Source organism: Oncorhynchus nerka, linkage group LG3, assembly GCF_034236695.1.
Source record: "Oncorhynchus nerka isolate Pitt River linkage group LG3, Oner_Uvic_2.0, whole genome shotgun sequence".
Lineage (NCBI taxonomy): Eukaryota > Metazoa > Chordata > Actinopteri > Salmoniformes > Salmonidae > Oncorhynchus > Oncorhynchus nerka.
Genome location: NC_088398.1, coordinates 13125244 through 13141269, shown reverse-complemented (window position 1 = coordinate 13141269; position 16026 = coordinate 13125244).

The following is a 16026-nucleotide window of genomic DNA, read 5'->3' as shown; positions in this document are numbered from 1 at the left end:
TGTTGTTTATCCACATAATATAAGGTTGGCGTGAAAAAAGTCAGTCGGCAGTGCATTGGAGAAGGTGTGGTACAGTGTGTGTGTGTTCTTGTTATTAAATCAGACAGTAAATCCGGTTCACCACTCCCCCTCAATGCCTACATGTTTATACCACAGGTTGGTAGCACCTTAATTGGAGAGGATGGCTCATAGTAATTGCTGAAACGGAATAATTGGAATGGTATCAAACTCATCAAGCACATGGAAACCATGTGTTTTACACCATTTAATTCACTCAATTCCAGCCATTATTATGAGCCGTCCTCCCCTCAGCAGCCTCCTGTGGTTTATACAGCACATACTATACACCTACAGGACAATATATGATTAAATATGAAATTGCATTACTGTCATATCCTCAGTGGAGTAATGAATGAATCCGTTCCGGAACTGGAGACATGGAAACAATCACTGATCTACTGTGAGCCAAATATATCTGTCCCGGAGTCATATACAGATACAATATGTCTCTGGATCTGTGTATTTGTATAATAATAATACTGTGATAATAAAACACCCACATACAGCCATGAAATGGAAAAGCCATATTGCTGCCAGCTTCCCTTCCTCTCCTTGCACCACTATAGGTGAGACGAGACTCGTGAGACCCTCTGTAATAATAATGACAGTGCCAAACCTATCCTGCCTGCTCTGCTGTGGGTCTGGAGCCTGGTGTCTGAGGTACTGTACCTATCCTGACTGCTCTGCTGTGGGTCTGGAGTCTGGTGTCTGAGGTACTGTACCTATCCTGACTGCTCTGCTGTGGGTCTGGAGCCTGGTGTCTGAGGTACTGTACCTATCCTGACTGCTCTGCTGTGGGTCTGGAGCCTGGTGTCTGAGGTACTGTACCTATCCTGACTGCTCTGCTGTGGGTCTGGAGCCTGGTGTCTGAGGAACTGTACCTATCCTGCCTTCTCTGCTGTGGGTCTGGAGCCTGGTGTCTGAGGTACTGTACCTATCCTGCCTGCTCTGCAGTGGGTCTGGAGCCTGGTGTCTGAGGTACTGTTCCTATCCTGACTGCTCTGCTGTGGGTCTGGAGCCTGGTGTCTGAGGTACTGTACCTATCCTGACTGCTCTGCTGTGGGTCTGGAGCCTGGTATCTGAGGTACTGTACCTATCCTGCCTTCTCTGCTGTGGGTCTGGAGCCTGGTGTCTGAGGTACTGTACCTATCCTGACTGCTCTGCTGTGGGTCTGGAGTCTGGTGTCTGAGGTACTGTACCTATCCTGCCTGCTCTGCTGTGGGTCTGGAGCCTGGTGTCTGTGGTACTGTACCTATCCTGACTGCTCTGCTGTGGGTCTGGAGCCTGGTGTCTGAGGAACTGTACCTATCCTGCCTTCTCTGCTGTGGGTCTGGAGCCTGGTGTCTGAGGTACTGTACCTATCCTGACTGCTCTGCTGTGGGTCTGGAGCCTGGTGTCTGAGGTACTGTACCTATCCTGCCTGCTCTGCTGTGGGTCTGGAGCCTGGTGTCTGAGGTACTGTACCTATCCTGCCTGCTCTGCTGTGGGTCTGGAGCCTGGTGTCTGAGGTACTGTACCTATCCTGACTGCTCTGCTGTGGGTCTGGAGCCTGGTGTCTGAGGTACTGTACCTATCCTGCCTCCCCTGCTGTGGGTCTGGAGCCTGGTGTCTGAGGTACTGTACCTATCCTACCTTCTCTGCTGTGGGTCTGGAGCCTGGTGTCTGAGGTACTGTACCTATCCTGACTGCTCTGCTGTGGGTCTGGAGCCTGGTGTCTGAGGTACTGTACCTATCCTGCCTTCTCTGCTGTGGGTCTGGCGCCTGGTGTCTGAGGTACTGTACCTATCCTGCCTGCTCTGCTGTGGGTTTGGCGCCTGGTGTCTAAGGTACTGTACCTGGCTGAACACTGACTGACTCCTATTGCCCTCCAGCAAGGGACACTCTGACAGGCCCTCTACCCATCAGGCCCCTGGGTGGTGGGGGCGGCAGCCTGTATCTGTCTTTGATATAGGGTTATTACAGAGCTGCCAGCCACAGTGAAGCCGGTCTACAGTATGTCTGTGGTGTAGGGTTATTACAGAGCTGCCAGCCACAGTGAAGCCGGTCTACAGTATGTCTGTGGTGTAGGGTTATTACAGAGCTGCCAGCCACAGTGAGGCCGGTCTATGTCTGTGGTGTTGGGTTATTACAGAGCTGCCAGCCACAGTGAGGCCGGTCTACAGTATGTCTGTGGTGTAGGGTTATTACAGAGCTGCCAGCCACAGTTAAGCCGGTCTACAGTATGTCTGTGGTGTTGGGTTATTACAGAGCTACCAGCCACAGTGAGGCCGGTCTATGTCTGTGGTGTTGGGTTATTACAGAGCTGCCAGCCACAGTGAGGCCGGTCTGTCTGTGGTGTTGGGTTAATACAGAGCTGCCAGCCACAGTGAGGCCAACCTATGTCTGTGGTGTAGGGTTATTATAGAGCTGCCAGCCACAGTGAGGCCAAGTCTACAGTATGTCTGTGGTGTAGGGTTATTACAGAGCTGCCAGCCACAGTGAGGCCGGTCTATGTCTGTGGTGTTGGGTTATTACAGAGCTGCCAGCCACAGTGAGGCCGGTCTATGTCTGTGGTGTAGGGTTATTACAGAGCTGCCAGCCACAGTGAGGCCGGTCTGTGTCTGTGGTGTAGAGTTATTACAGAGCTGCCAGCCACAGTGAGGCCGGTCTATGTCTGTGGTGTTGGGTTATTACAGAGCTGCCAGCCACAGTGAGGCCGGTCTATGTCTGTGGTGTAGGGTTATTACAGAGCTGCCAGCCACAGTGAGGCCGGTCTGTGTCTGTGGTGTAGGGTTATTACAGAGCTGCCAGCCACAGTGAGGCCGGTCTATGTCTGTGGTGTAGGGTTATTATAGAGCTGCCAGCCACAGTGAGGCCGGTCTACAGTATGTCTGTGGTGTAGGGTTATTACAGAGCTGCCAGCCACAGTGAGGCCGGTCTATGTCTGTGGTGTAGGGTTATTACAAAGCTGCCAGCCACAGTGAGGCCGGTCTATGTCTGTGGTGTAGGGTTATTACAGAGCTGCCAGCCACAGTGAGGCCGGTCTACAGTATGTCTGTGGTGTAGGGTTATTACAGAGCTGCCAGCCACAGTGAGGCCGGTCTATGTCTGTTGTGTAGGGTTATTACAGAGCTGCCAGCCACAGTGAGGCCGGTCTATGTCTGTTGTGTAGGGTTATTACAGAGCTGCCAGCCACAGTGAGGCCGGTCTACAGTATGTCTGTGTTGTAGGGTTATTACAGAGCTGCCAGCCACAGTGAGGCCGGTCTATGTCTGTGGTGTTGGGTTATTACAGAGCTGCCAGCTACAGTGAGGACGGTCTATGTCTGTGGTGTAGGGTTATTACAGAGCTGCCAACCACAGTGAGGCCGGTCTACAGTATGTCTGTGGTGTAGGGTTATTACAGAGTTGCCAGCCACAGTGAGGCCGGTCTATGTCTGTGGTGTAGGGTTATTACAGAGCTCCCAGCCACAGTGAGGCCGGTCTACCGTATGTCTGTGGTGTAGGGTTATTACAGAGCTGCCAGCCACAGTGAGGCCGGTCTATGTCTGTGGTGTAGGGTTATTATAGAGCTGCCAGCCACAGTGAGGCCGGTCTACAGTATGTCTGTGGTGTTGGGTTATTACAGAGCTGCCAGCTACAGTGAGGCCGGTCTATGTCTGTGGTGTAGGGTTATTACAGAGCTGCCAACCACAGTGAGGCCGGTTTACAGTATGTCTGTGGTGTAGGGTTATTACAGAGTTGCCAGCCACAGTGAGGCCGGTCTATGTCTGTGGTGTAGGGTTATTACAGAGCTCCCAGCCACAGTGAGGCCGGTCTATGTCTGTGGTGTAGGGTTATTATAGAGCTGCCAGCCACAGTGAGGCCGGTCTATGTCTGTGGTGTAGGGTTATTATAGAGCTGCCAGCCACAGTGAGGCCGGTCTATGTCTGTGGTGTAGGGTTATTATAGAGCTGCCAGCCACAGTGAGGCCGGTCTACCGTATGTCTGTGGTGTAGGGTTATTACAGAGCTGCCAGCCACAGTGAGGCCGGACTATGTCTGTGGTGTAGGGTTATTATAGAGCTGCCAGCCACAGTGAGGCCGGTCTACAGTATGTCTGTGGTGTAGGGTTATTACAGAGCTGCCAGCCACAGTGAGGCCGGTCTATGTCTGTGGTGTAGGGTTATTACAAAGCTGCCAGCCACAGTGAGGCCGGTCTATGTCTGTGGTGTAGGGTTATTACAGAGCTGCCAGCCACAGTGAGGCCGGTCTACAGTATGTCTGTGGTGTAGGGTTATTACAGAGCTGCCAGCCACAGTGAGGCCGGTCTATGTCTGTGGTGTTGGGTTATTACAGAGCTGCCAGCTACAGTGAGGTCGGTCTATGTCTGTGGTGTAGGGTTATTACAGAGTTGCCAGCCACAGTGAGGCCGGTCTATGTCTGTGGTGTAGGGTTATTACAGAGCTCCCAGCCACAGTGAGGCCGGTCTATGTCTGTGGTGTAGGGTTATTATAGAGCTGCCAGCCACAGTGAGGCCGGTCTATGTCTGTGGTGTAGGGTTATTATAGAGCTGCCAGCCACAGTGAGGCCGGTCTATGTCTGTGGTGTAGGGTTATTATAGAGCTGCCAGCCACAGTGAGGCCGGTCTACCGTATGTCTGTGGTGTAGGGTTATTACAGAGCTTCCAGCCACAGTGAGGCCGGTCTATGTCTATGGTGTTGCGTTATTACAGAGCTGCCAGACACAGTGAGGCCGGTATATGTCTGTGGTGCTGGGTTATTACAGAGCTGCCAGCCACAGTGAGGCCGGTCTACAGTATGTCTGTGGTGTAGGGTTATTACAAATCTGCCAGCCACAGCGAGGCCGGTCTACAGTATGTCTGTAGTGTAGGGTTATTACAGAGCTGCCAGCCACAGTGAGGCCGGTCTATGTCTGTGGTGTAGGGTTATTACCCAGCTGCCAGCCACAGTGAGGCCAGTCTACAGTATGTCTTTGGTGTAGGGTTATTACAGAGCTGCCAGCCATGGTGAAGGCTGTTTCTGTCTGTGGTGTAGGGTTATTATATAACTGCCAGCCACAGTGAGGCAGGTCTATGTATGTGCAATAGTGAGAAAGATGAATATCGTGCATATGGGTGCAATCATACGCCCACTTGATTGTCATATTTTCTTTTATATCTATTCTGCTCTGCACCTTACCGCTTTGGTACTGCTGTCCTTATCAGAATATAACTAACTACTGTCATCAATGCTGTTATCAAGGAGAAAAAATATATATACAGATGTCTGTGCATCAAGGATGTACACCATCCCATCTTCCCCCATTTAACATAGCCTACATTTCCTTGAACAGTCTCTAACATTATATTTGGTTGTCATCTTTGCAAAATATCTATTTTGGATGCAGCAATCTTTTTGCTAGAATGCTAACGGTCATTGACATGAGCTGTAACAAAAGGTAGCCAAAGAGCCATTTACTGGTTTTTGAGTATATTGCAGTTGATTTGTGATGATGACACAAACATTACGTTAAGCAGGACATTCATACATTCATACAATCCAATTATAATCCAGAGGTATTGTGAAATGCATTTATAAGCAACATGTAAATGACAGCTTGTATTCTCGGCGCTCTTTGAGAACTCCAGTGTACTGCTACCAACATGGCCTGCATTGCCCTCGTTTACAAACACACAAAGGGGTCTATTTAACATTGTACTGGAAAATAATGTCTCGAAATTGGACTGAATCTCTTGGGTTTAAATCCAGAGTTCATGATAAAGTATAAGGAATGGGAATAAGTGGAGGTGGAGTGGGGAAAAGAAAAGGACAACAACGATTGGTGCTTAATAAGAAAAATGGACTAGTAGAAGATGATTGGTGCTTAATAAGAAAATTGGACTAGTAGAAGATGATTGGTGCTTAATTAGAAAAGTGGACTAGTAGAAGATGATTGGTGCGTAATAAGAAAAGTGGACTAGTAGAAGATGGTTGGTGCGTAATAAGAAAAATGGACTAGTAGAAGATGATTGGTGCTTAATTAGAAAAGTGGACTAGTAGAAGATGATTGGTGCTTAATTAGAAAAGTGGACTAGTAGAAGATGATTGGTGCTTAATAAGAAAATTGGACTAGTAGAAGATGATTGGTGCTTAATTAGAAAAGTGGACTAGTAGAAGATGATTGGTGCTTAATTAGAAAAGTGGACTAGTAGAAGATGATTGGTGCTTAATAAGAAAAGTGGACTAGTAGAAGATGATTGGTGCTTAATTAGAAAAGTGGACTAGTAGAAGATGATTGGTGCATAATAAGAAAAGTGGACTAGTAGAAGATGATTGGTGCTTAATTAGAAAAGTGGTCTGTATCTCATAGTAGAAGATGATTGGTGCGTAATAAGAAAAGTGGACTGTATCTCATAGTAGAAGATGATTGGTGCTTAATAAGAAAAGTGGTCTGTATCTCATAGTAGAAGATGATTGGTGCTTAATAAGAAAAGTGGACTAGTAGAAGATGATTGGTGCTTAATAAGAAAAGTGGTCTGTATCTCATAGTAGAAGATGATTGGTGCTTAATAAGAAAAGTGGACTAGTAGAAGATGATTGGTGCTTAATAAGAAAAGTGGACTGTATCTCATAGTAGAAGATGATTGGTGCTTAATAAGAAAAGTGGTCTGTATCTCATAGTAGAAGATGATTGGTGCTTAATAGGAAAAGTGGGCTGTATCTCATAGTAGAAGATGATTGGTGCTTAATAAGAAAAGTGGTCTGTATCTCATAGTAGAAGATGATTGGTGCTTAATAAGAAAAGTGGTCTGTATCTCATAGTAGAAGATGATTGGTGCTTAATAGGAAAAGTGGACTGTATCTCATAGTAGAAGATGATTGGTGCTTAATAAGAAAAGTGGACTAGTAGAAGATGATTGGTGCTTAATAAGAAAAGTGGTCTGTATCTCATAGTAGAAGATGATTGGTGCTTAATAAGAAAAGTGGACTAGTAGAAGATGATTGGTGCTTAATAGGAAAAGTGGACTGTATCTCATAGTAGAAGATGATTGGTGCTTAATAAGAAAAGTGGACTAGTAGAAGATGATTGGTGCTTAATAGGAAAAGTGGGCTGTATCTCATAGTAGAAGATGATTGGTGCTTAATAAGAAAAGTGGACTGTATCTCATAGTAGAAGATGATTGGTGCTTAATAAGAAAAGTGGGCTGTATCTCATAGTAGAAGATGATTGGTGCTTAATAAGAAAAGTGGACTGTATCTCATAGTAGAAGGGCGAAGATGAGGGAAAAGAGAAAGAAAAGTGTCAGCAATATGAATCGAATGATGCTGTCTCTTCTAAAACCAGTTCTCAAATTGAGCTGTGGAAGCTCCAGGTAAAAAGAGAAATACCTGTAATTGTCTACATTTAACAAGAGGGAGGACTGCACCTGTCATTAGAGCTGTACTATAAAATGACATATTTTCTAACTGCCGTGCAGGAGGCTACATTCTTTAATGACCTAGCAATGTCCTTCCTGTCAGTTGTTGTACATTTGTCATGATCGTCATAATGATTGGACCAAGGCGCGGCGGCGTGCGTAGAGTTCCACATATTTTTAAAAATCGAAACTCACAAAACAAAACAATAACGCACAAATGAAAAGTGATGCTAACAGTGCTACTAGGCAACTATACATAGTCAAGATCCCACACTGCACAATGAGGAAAATGGCTACCTAAATATGATCCCCAATCAGAGACAACGATAAACAGCTGCCTCTGATTTGGGAACCATATCAGGCCACCATAGAAATACAATTCCCCTAGATAACCCACCCTAAATCACACCCCGACCCAACCAACATAGAGAATAAACATCTCTCTATGGTCATGGCGTGACAACATTCATATACAGCATTCAGTAATTGAATAGACTATTGGATATGCTGCTCAGGTACATTCATTCATACTTGGATTCTTGGAGATCTTATGGTCAAAATATCTCCATTGTACACATGAGTCACCCATATGAGACACGTCAATATGAGAGAGAAAGAAAGAAAGAAAGAAGAAAAGACAGAAATGAGAGAAAGAAAGGACATTGATATGGAATGTCAAGGTCTGGGGTTGAGAAATGCACCCTGTACATTCATTTATTTGATCTAAAAAGCACAATATGTGCTCTTCACTAGCAGAAGAACAAACGACATTGTCACAATACATTCAGGAGACAAACACAAATCAAGCATGTTTTTTCTCCTTTGTCTTTGTATAATTTTTCTCTCAAACATCTTCCACCAACACCATTCAGCTCTGCCATTAACAGAGCTGCAGTAACGGCGGCAGAGAAAACGTGATTAGAGTGGTAGAGTGTGTGTGTGAGAGAGTGTGTGTGTGAGAGAGTGTGTGTGTGAGAGAGAGTGTGTGTGAGAGAGTGTGTGTGCGAGAGAGTGTGTGTGCGAGAGAGTGTGTTTGTGAGAGAGTGTGTGTGTGAGAGAGTGTGTGTGCGAGAGAGTGTGTGTGCGAGAGAGTGTGTGTGTGAGAGAGTGTGTGTGTGAGAGAGTGTGTGTGTGAGAGAGTGTGTGTGTGAGAGAGTGTGTGTGCGAGAGAGTGTGTGTGATATAAATTATGGAGTCATAAATCACGCTGTGGGGTGGGCAGAAAGGCATTAACAAACACCAGTGACATGCCAACAAACAACTGTCAATTATTCGCCAATTACCTGGTTTAATAATGCCTTTCCAGGGCCAGTCTGAAGACCTGTCGCACTGGTGATGAGGATCATAATGGATTGGTTAATACGTGGGCACTGGGTTCTCAACGTGTACATTAGATACTGGGGAGGTTACATGTTGTCACAGAGAGGCGTCTCAGGGTCACCTTGCTACTGCAAGGAGGTGTCAGAGCTCTGAGTATGGCTGCCCCAAAGGGCTGTCTTCCACCTGCTCATTCAGAGAAATACCAACTCAGTGTTCATAATTAAACCTTTTAGTGGTTAGATCATGGTCAAGGACAAAAAGGCCTGCGCACTATATTCATCTCCTAATACCACATTTGAACTGTGACAATGTTTTGTTCCACAATGGATCTTTGTCAGGTCAAACATGCATGGTTTTAATCACACATATTCTGTCACACCAACCAGTGTTTTTCAGCCATTTGATGGACACCTGACCTCATGCTAACAGAAGTGTGATGTATGTCTGCTGGGTAATATTCTGTGGGTGAAGGCCTTGACAGATAGATCATGTAGCAGATAAATGGACTGCATCACCAATCAGATGTGGTTTCTTCTCCTCTGAAAAGGTGTTATTATTCTGACATTTCCCATCATACCGCAGGGTAGAATCAGACCTGGGTCTCTTCTACTCTGTCTGACAGGGCATCATATTGGTAGGTAGTGGTACAATAGCTAAATGGTGTTTTCTATTTACACACTGAGATGTGGTGCTGGCCACAGGTCAATGAGTTTTACCCTCGCCTATCCAAACCTTCAAAATAACACCACAAAACACTGTCTCGACCTGCAGGAGCAACCTCAATAGATACGGTTGGTTGCTGCAGTCGCAAAGCAATTGGCCAGCCAGTTTAAAATCAGCCCACCCTTTTCTTATTTTTACTTTGAAAGACCAACCAGCAGAACCAATCCAGCCAATGCTACCCATTTAGATGCCCATGACAGACCACCATTACATCCAATCCAGTTCCCACACCTTCAATGTTCCCAATGGTGGACCACCAATCAAGTTCCTGCCCTCCGATGCTCCCACTGGCCAACCACATCAAATCCGATTAACACCGCTCCCACACTCCCAATGGTGGACCGCCACATCCAATCCAATTTGCGCCCCTAGGTCGACCAATACACTTCCCGCCCTGTCGTTGCTCCCAATGGTGGACCACCTCAACCAATCCATCTACTGCCCCTTCCATTCTCCTAGTTTCAGGGGAAATAGTACTGGTTTATTAATTAATTATGGTTTATTAATTCATTATTTAATTTTCTCCGCTTAGTTAATCACCACACTGGCCTGCGGGAGGATGATTGGCGTGTAATTACTGGCTGTTGGTACAGACAAGTGCAATGTGTGCTTTCTCTACGGGTTCCCTCTCACTCTCTATCTCTATATTTTCCCGCTCTCCATCTACTCTCTCTCTCGTCTTTAAAGTTCTCGTCTCTTTGTGAATCTCCATCCTCTCCTCTCTCCACGTCTCTCTCTCCATCTTTTACCGTCCTCTCTTCCCCTATTCTTTTCCATCTGGTTCCTATTCTCTCTCTTTCCTATCTCTATCCTCAATTTCTTTCCTCTTTTCTTTTGTCATGGCACTTCATCTTCTCTCTCCTTCCTCTATCTGTCTATCTGAGGAGATATCATCTCCCTAGGGAGTGTGTGAGTGGGTGTTAGTTTAAAAAATATCTCTTTATTTCTCCTTTTGCCAGTGAGTGAGATAAGCCTGGAAGAAGAACCATTCGGTTTTCAGTTCGGTAATAATTTTCTGTCAATCTATCGAGGCTGGTATCAGGTCTGAGCCAAAGGGCGAGTTAAACTTCTCTGTTCATTCTGTTGAGGACACATGTTAATAAAGCAGGCCTGAGATAACAGTAATTACCTCTATGTGGCTTCTGCTCCGCTCCTCACTGGGGACACACTGTACTGTGCTGGGCTGGGAGAGAGCGGTCTGCCTCTAGTCAAGCCATTACGTCGCAAAGATTAATTATGTTTTTCGTTAGAGTACACCCTGAATGATACACCAAACGTAACATGCCGCCTCTCCTCACCCCTCCTCCTCATCTCTCTTCCTCCTCACCTGCCTCTGTTTAACTCCCTCTGCTTCTCTCTCTCTTCCTTCTCTCCACTACCCCTCTCTCCCCTCTCTCCACACTTCACTCTTCTCTCCTCACTCCCTCCTCCTCACCCGGTCTCCCCTCCCCACCTGCCATTCTCTTTCTCTGCTTCTCTCCCTCTATCCCCTCCTCCCCCTCTCTCGTCTCCCCTCTCTCTCCTCACCCCTAACCTCCTCTCATCAACCCTCTTCCTCCCTCCTCCTCACCTCTCCCACCCTCTTCCTCTCCTCTCTTCACTCGATCACTCCCTCTGTTTCTCTCCTTGTCTCTATCGCCTCCATATTAGCATAAGTAATTAGAGATTACTATGTGCCTGCATGGGGTTTCCAATTTAACATGAATATGTTGATCTCTTTGATTCATTTGGATTTGGGAGCTGCCTGTCAGGTAAAATGATGATAACGCGTAGGGGTGGTAGACTGGAGGATGGGGGATGAGGGGCTCGGTGGGGGGGGGGGGGGTTGCAAATCCCCCCTCTTAAACTATTATCTCTTTTGGTTTTTTGTTCCCAACTCTCCAGAGCTCTGTGAAGAGTAAAGAGCTGTGGAGAGGAACAGAGGGCTACTGGTGAATGCTGAAGTATAGTGAGTCTGTGGGGCCAGTGGCGGTACAGGAAGATGAATGGGGGTTGTGACTCTGGCTCCATGTAATTCCATTGATTTAACTTCACAGGAAATCTGCAAGAAACACAGGGATCTATACCCACTTAAACTGACAAATAACACTTGCTTTAAATAAAGGGCCATGCCAAAACAGGCGAACAGACTGAACAGTGCTCTCACACAGTTAAATTCACAGCATTTAAGTTTTATCCAATCAAAAAGCATCTGATTTATAGACAACTGTCATGGACCATGAATTCATTTTGACCTACTAAATGAATAATTTGAACAAGTTACACATGTAAATAAATAGATGGACATTGACTCATGCTTGCACAACACACACATTACTTCTGTCACTTTAAAGTAACCCTGGGGCCGATTGTTGTTCAACATGAGATTTCTTCGACCTCGCATCTTCTGTGACTTCCTACTTTGCATGAATGACTCTTTCACGCTCGGGCTGGGGAGAGATGGTTCTGTTCATCATTTGGAGATATTTTTTGTTTTCATGCAGAGGGCCCGCTGACAGGGGTGTGTGTGTGTGTATGTAAAAGGAATGTGTGTGAGCATGTGTGCGAGCATGTGTGCGTGTGTATGCGGGTGCGTGCATCCGTGCGCGTGTGTGTGTGTGTGTATGCTCCCACGAGGCATACTTATTAAACTTCCTTTGAAAGGAGGAGCAGGAAGGCAGGCAGATTTTTTTTTTACTGTTCTGACAACATAATTTGCATTCTGTAATTAACTGTCTCTCTCGCTCCCCGCCCCTCTTTTTTTACTCCCCTACCCTCACTTTTCTGCAGGGGTTAGTGTCTGAAGCTTCTCAGCCTGTGAATTAGGTCTGTGTTGCCCTGGTAACAGGTCTTTATCAAAGACCAACACACTGAGGTGAGAGAAAAGCCGACATCTGAGGGGTGTGTGTGTGTGTGTGTGTGTGTGTGTGTGTGTGTGTGTGTGTGTGTGTGTGTGTGTGTGTGTGTGTGTGTGTGTTTGGTGTGTGATTGCGTGACTGTTTTTTTCTGAACTGGAAAGAATAGGAGAAAGAAAATGAAGCTGGAGAAACAATGACATTGGAGTTTCCACAGCAGGTTGATTGCTGCAGGCAGGCAGGCAGGCAGCCAGGCAGGCAAGCAGGCAAGCAGGCAGGCAGGCAGGCAGGCAGGCAGGCAGGCAGGCAGGCAGGGTTTCAGAATAATTGCAGGTGGTAGAGCCTCTCTGATAACACTCCATCAATGCTGCCATGCCACTGCGACAGCCAGGGTCCTGCAGAGTAATGCTCATTCACAACTACTGCACTAACTGCCACCACACTGCAGAGGGACTGCATAAGGGTCTCCATATACCCCCTTCTCAAATTCCTCTACAGAAATAGTGCAGACATAATAGCATGCCACTTCAATGTGTTAGTGTTGCAGGAACATGCTAGAAAACCCTGAAAACCAACTTCCACAACTATTTCTGCCTATACTACTATCAACTATTACAACTCACACTAACATTAACACTAGCTAATAATAAAAATTTATACAAAAAACTCTATTGATGTCTTGGTAGTGTTTGTCACTTCTGCTGTCTGTGTATGTGCATGTGTGTGTGTGAGTGTGAGTGTGTATCCCAACCCAGCAGTGGGTTTATCCCAGCCCAGATCGATCACTGCACAGTACGGGTATCTGAACACTAAACAGTATACTGCTATGAGTCCCTGTCTTTTGTCTGCTCCCTCCCTTCCCTCTGTGTTCTCTGAGTGGGAATGGAGGCATGGCCATTAGCCAGCGGCCAGGAGAGTGTCTCCATGTAATGGCTATTGAACGGGCCGCTCCACTCACAACGAGAGGTAATCAAAGCCCTGTGTAATTACACACCTCTCCTCTCCTCACCTCCTAAAGACCAGCCATTGTGCGTTGAGCTCTCCACTTTATAATGACACAGGTAGGGGATGAGGCAGGGTGGAAGATAGCAGGAGTAAGGGGAGTGGGGGAGGTCACAGATGCAATCATGTACCAATAGTGGATGTGCATGAAGATGGCGGCCACTATGCACTTTACACAATTTTCTCGTTAGCTAAGAACACTGTAATGTACATTGCTCCCGGTGACTCTTTTTTTGTATGGTCATTAGCACAACAAACATGATCCCAATTTTGGCTCCGAGACGAAGACAAAAAATGTATAAATGAATAAGTAGATTGTGCAGGTTTATTGGTGCATTGAACCATGTAAAGCACAGTAGATTTAAAAACTCTTTGAATAGTGCTAAAACAATGACGTCAGATCTAAATTCTGCCACCTTTATGCACGTTCGCCATTGCAAAGAAGAATTTGAAATGTAGTTTTACTATGACTGGGTTGGCTAGTAAAGATACAGAGCAATACTTCATCTCTTCTTCTGACCAATAGGTGGTGAGAGCACAAATAGTTTGGACTTTTGGAATTTGGACTTTTTATTTAATTAAATACATATATATTTCACCTTTATTTAACCAGGTAGGCCAGTTGAGAACAAGTTCTCATTTACAACTGCGACCTGGACAAGATAAAGCAAAGCTGTGCGACAAAAACAACAACACAGAGTTAAACATGGGATAAACAAACAGACAGTCAATAACACAAAAAAAAATCTGTATACAGTGTGTGCAAATGAAGTAAGTAGGTAAGGCAATAAATAGGCCAGTAGTGCCGAAGTAAACATCAATTTAGCAATTTACATTGGAGTGATACAGTTGAAGTCGGAGGTTTACATACACCTTAGCCAAATACAGTTTCAGTTTTCACAATTCCTGACATTTAATCCTCGTAAAAATTCCCTGTCATAGGTCAGTTAGGATCAGCACTTTATTTTAAGAATGTGAAATGTCAGAATAATAGTAGAGAGAATTATTTATTTCAGCTTTTATTTCTTTCATCACATTCCCAGGGGGTCTGAAGTTTACATACACTCAATTTGGTAGCATTGCCTTTAAATTGTTTAACTTGGATCAAACTTTTCGGGTAGCCTTCCACATACTTTCCACAATAAATTGGGTGAATTTTGGCCCATTACTCCTGGCAGAGCTGGTGTAACTGAGTCAGGTTTGTTGGCACCCCCCTTGGGTTGTGCCGTGGTGGAGATCTTTGTGGGCTATACTTGGCCTTGTCTCAGGATGGTACGTTGGTGGTTGAAGATATCCTTCTAGTGGTGTGGGGGCTGTGCTTTGGCAAAGTGGGTGGGGTTATATCCTACCTGTTTGGCCCTGTCCAGGGGTATCATCAGATGGGGCCACAGTGTCTCCTGACAACTCCTGTCTCAGCCTCCAGTATTTATGCTGCAGTAGTTTATGTGTCAGGGGGCTAGGGTCAGTCTGTTATATCTGGAGTATTTCTCCTGTCTTATCCGGTGTCCTGTGTGAATTTAAGTATGCTCTCTCTAATTCTCTCTTTCTCTCTTTATTTCTTTCTCTCTCTCGGAGGACCTGAGCCTCAGGACCATGCCTCAGGACTACCTGGCATGATGACTCCTTGCTGTCCCCAGTCCACCTGGTCGTGCTGCTGCTCCAGTTTCAACTGTTCTGCCTGCGGCTATGGAACCCTGACCTGTTCACCGGACGTGCTACCTGTCCCAGACCTGCTGTTTTCAACTCTCTAGAGACAGCAGGAGCGGTAGAGATACTCTCAATGATCGGCTATGAAAAGCCAACTGACATTTACTCCTGAGGTGCTGACTTGTTGCACGCTCAACAACTACTGTGATTATTATTATTTGACCATGTTGGTCATTGATGAACATTTTAACATCTTGGCCATGTTCTGTTATAATCTCCACCCGGCACAGCCAGAAGAGGACTGGCCACCCCTCATGGCCTGGTTCCTCTCTAGGTTTCTTCCTAGGTTTTGGCCTTTCTAGGGAGTTTTTCCTAGCCACCAAGCTTCTACACCTGCATTGCTGGCTGTTTGGGGTTTTAGGCTGGGTTTCTGTACAGCACTTTGATATATCAGCTGATATAAATTGATTTGATTTGATTTGAACTGTTGGCCTTCTTGCTCGCACAAGCTTTGTCAGTTCTGCTCACAAAAGTTCTATAGGATTGACATGTAAGTTCTATTTTCGGTTCTTCAGACCAGAGGACATTTCTCCAAAAAGTACGATGTTTGTCTCCATTTTTTTTTGCGGTTTTGAAGCAGTGGCTTCTTCCTTGCTGATCGGCCTTTCGGGTTATGTCGATATAGGACTCGTTTTACTGTGGATATAGATACTTTTGTACCTGTTTCCTCCAGCATCTTCACAAGGTCCTTTGCTATTGTTCTGGGATTGATTTCCACTTCTCGCACAAAAGTATGTTCATCTCTAGGAGACAGAACGCGTCTCCTTCCTGAGTGGTATGAAGACTGTGTGGTCCCATGGTGTTTATACAGGTGTTTGGAAATTGCTCCCAAGGATGAGCCAGACTTGTGGAGGTCTACATTTTCTTTCTGAGGTCTTGGCTGATTTCTTTTGATTTTCCCATGATGTCAAGGCACTGAGTTTGAATGTAGGCCTTGAAATACATCCACAGGTACACCTCCAATTGACTCAATTGATGTCAATTAGCCCAACAGAAGCTTCTAA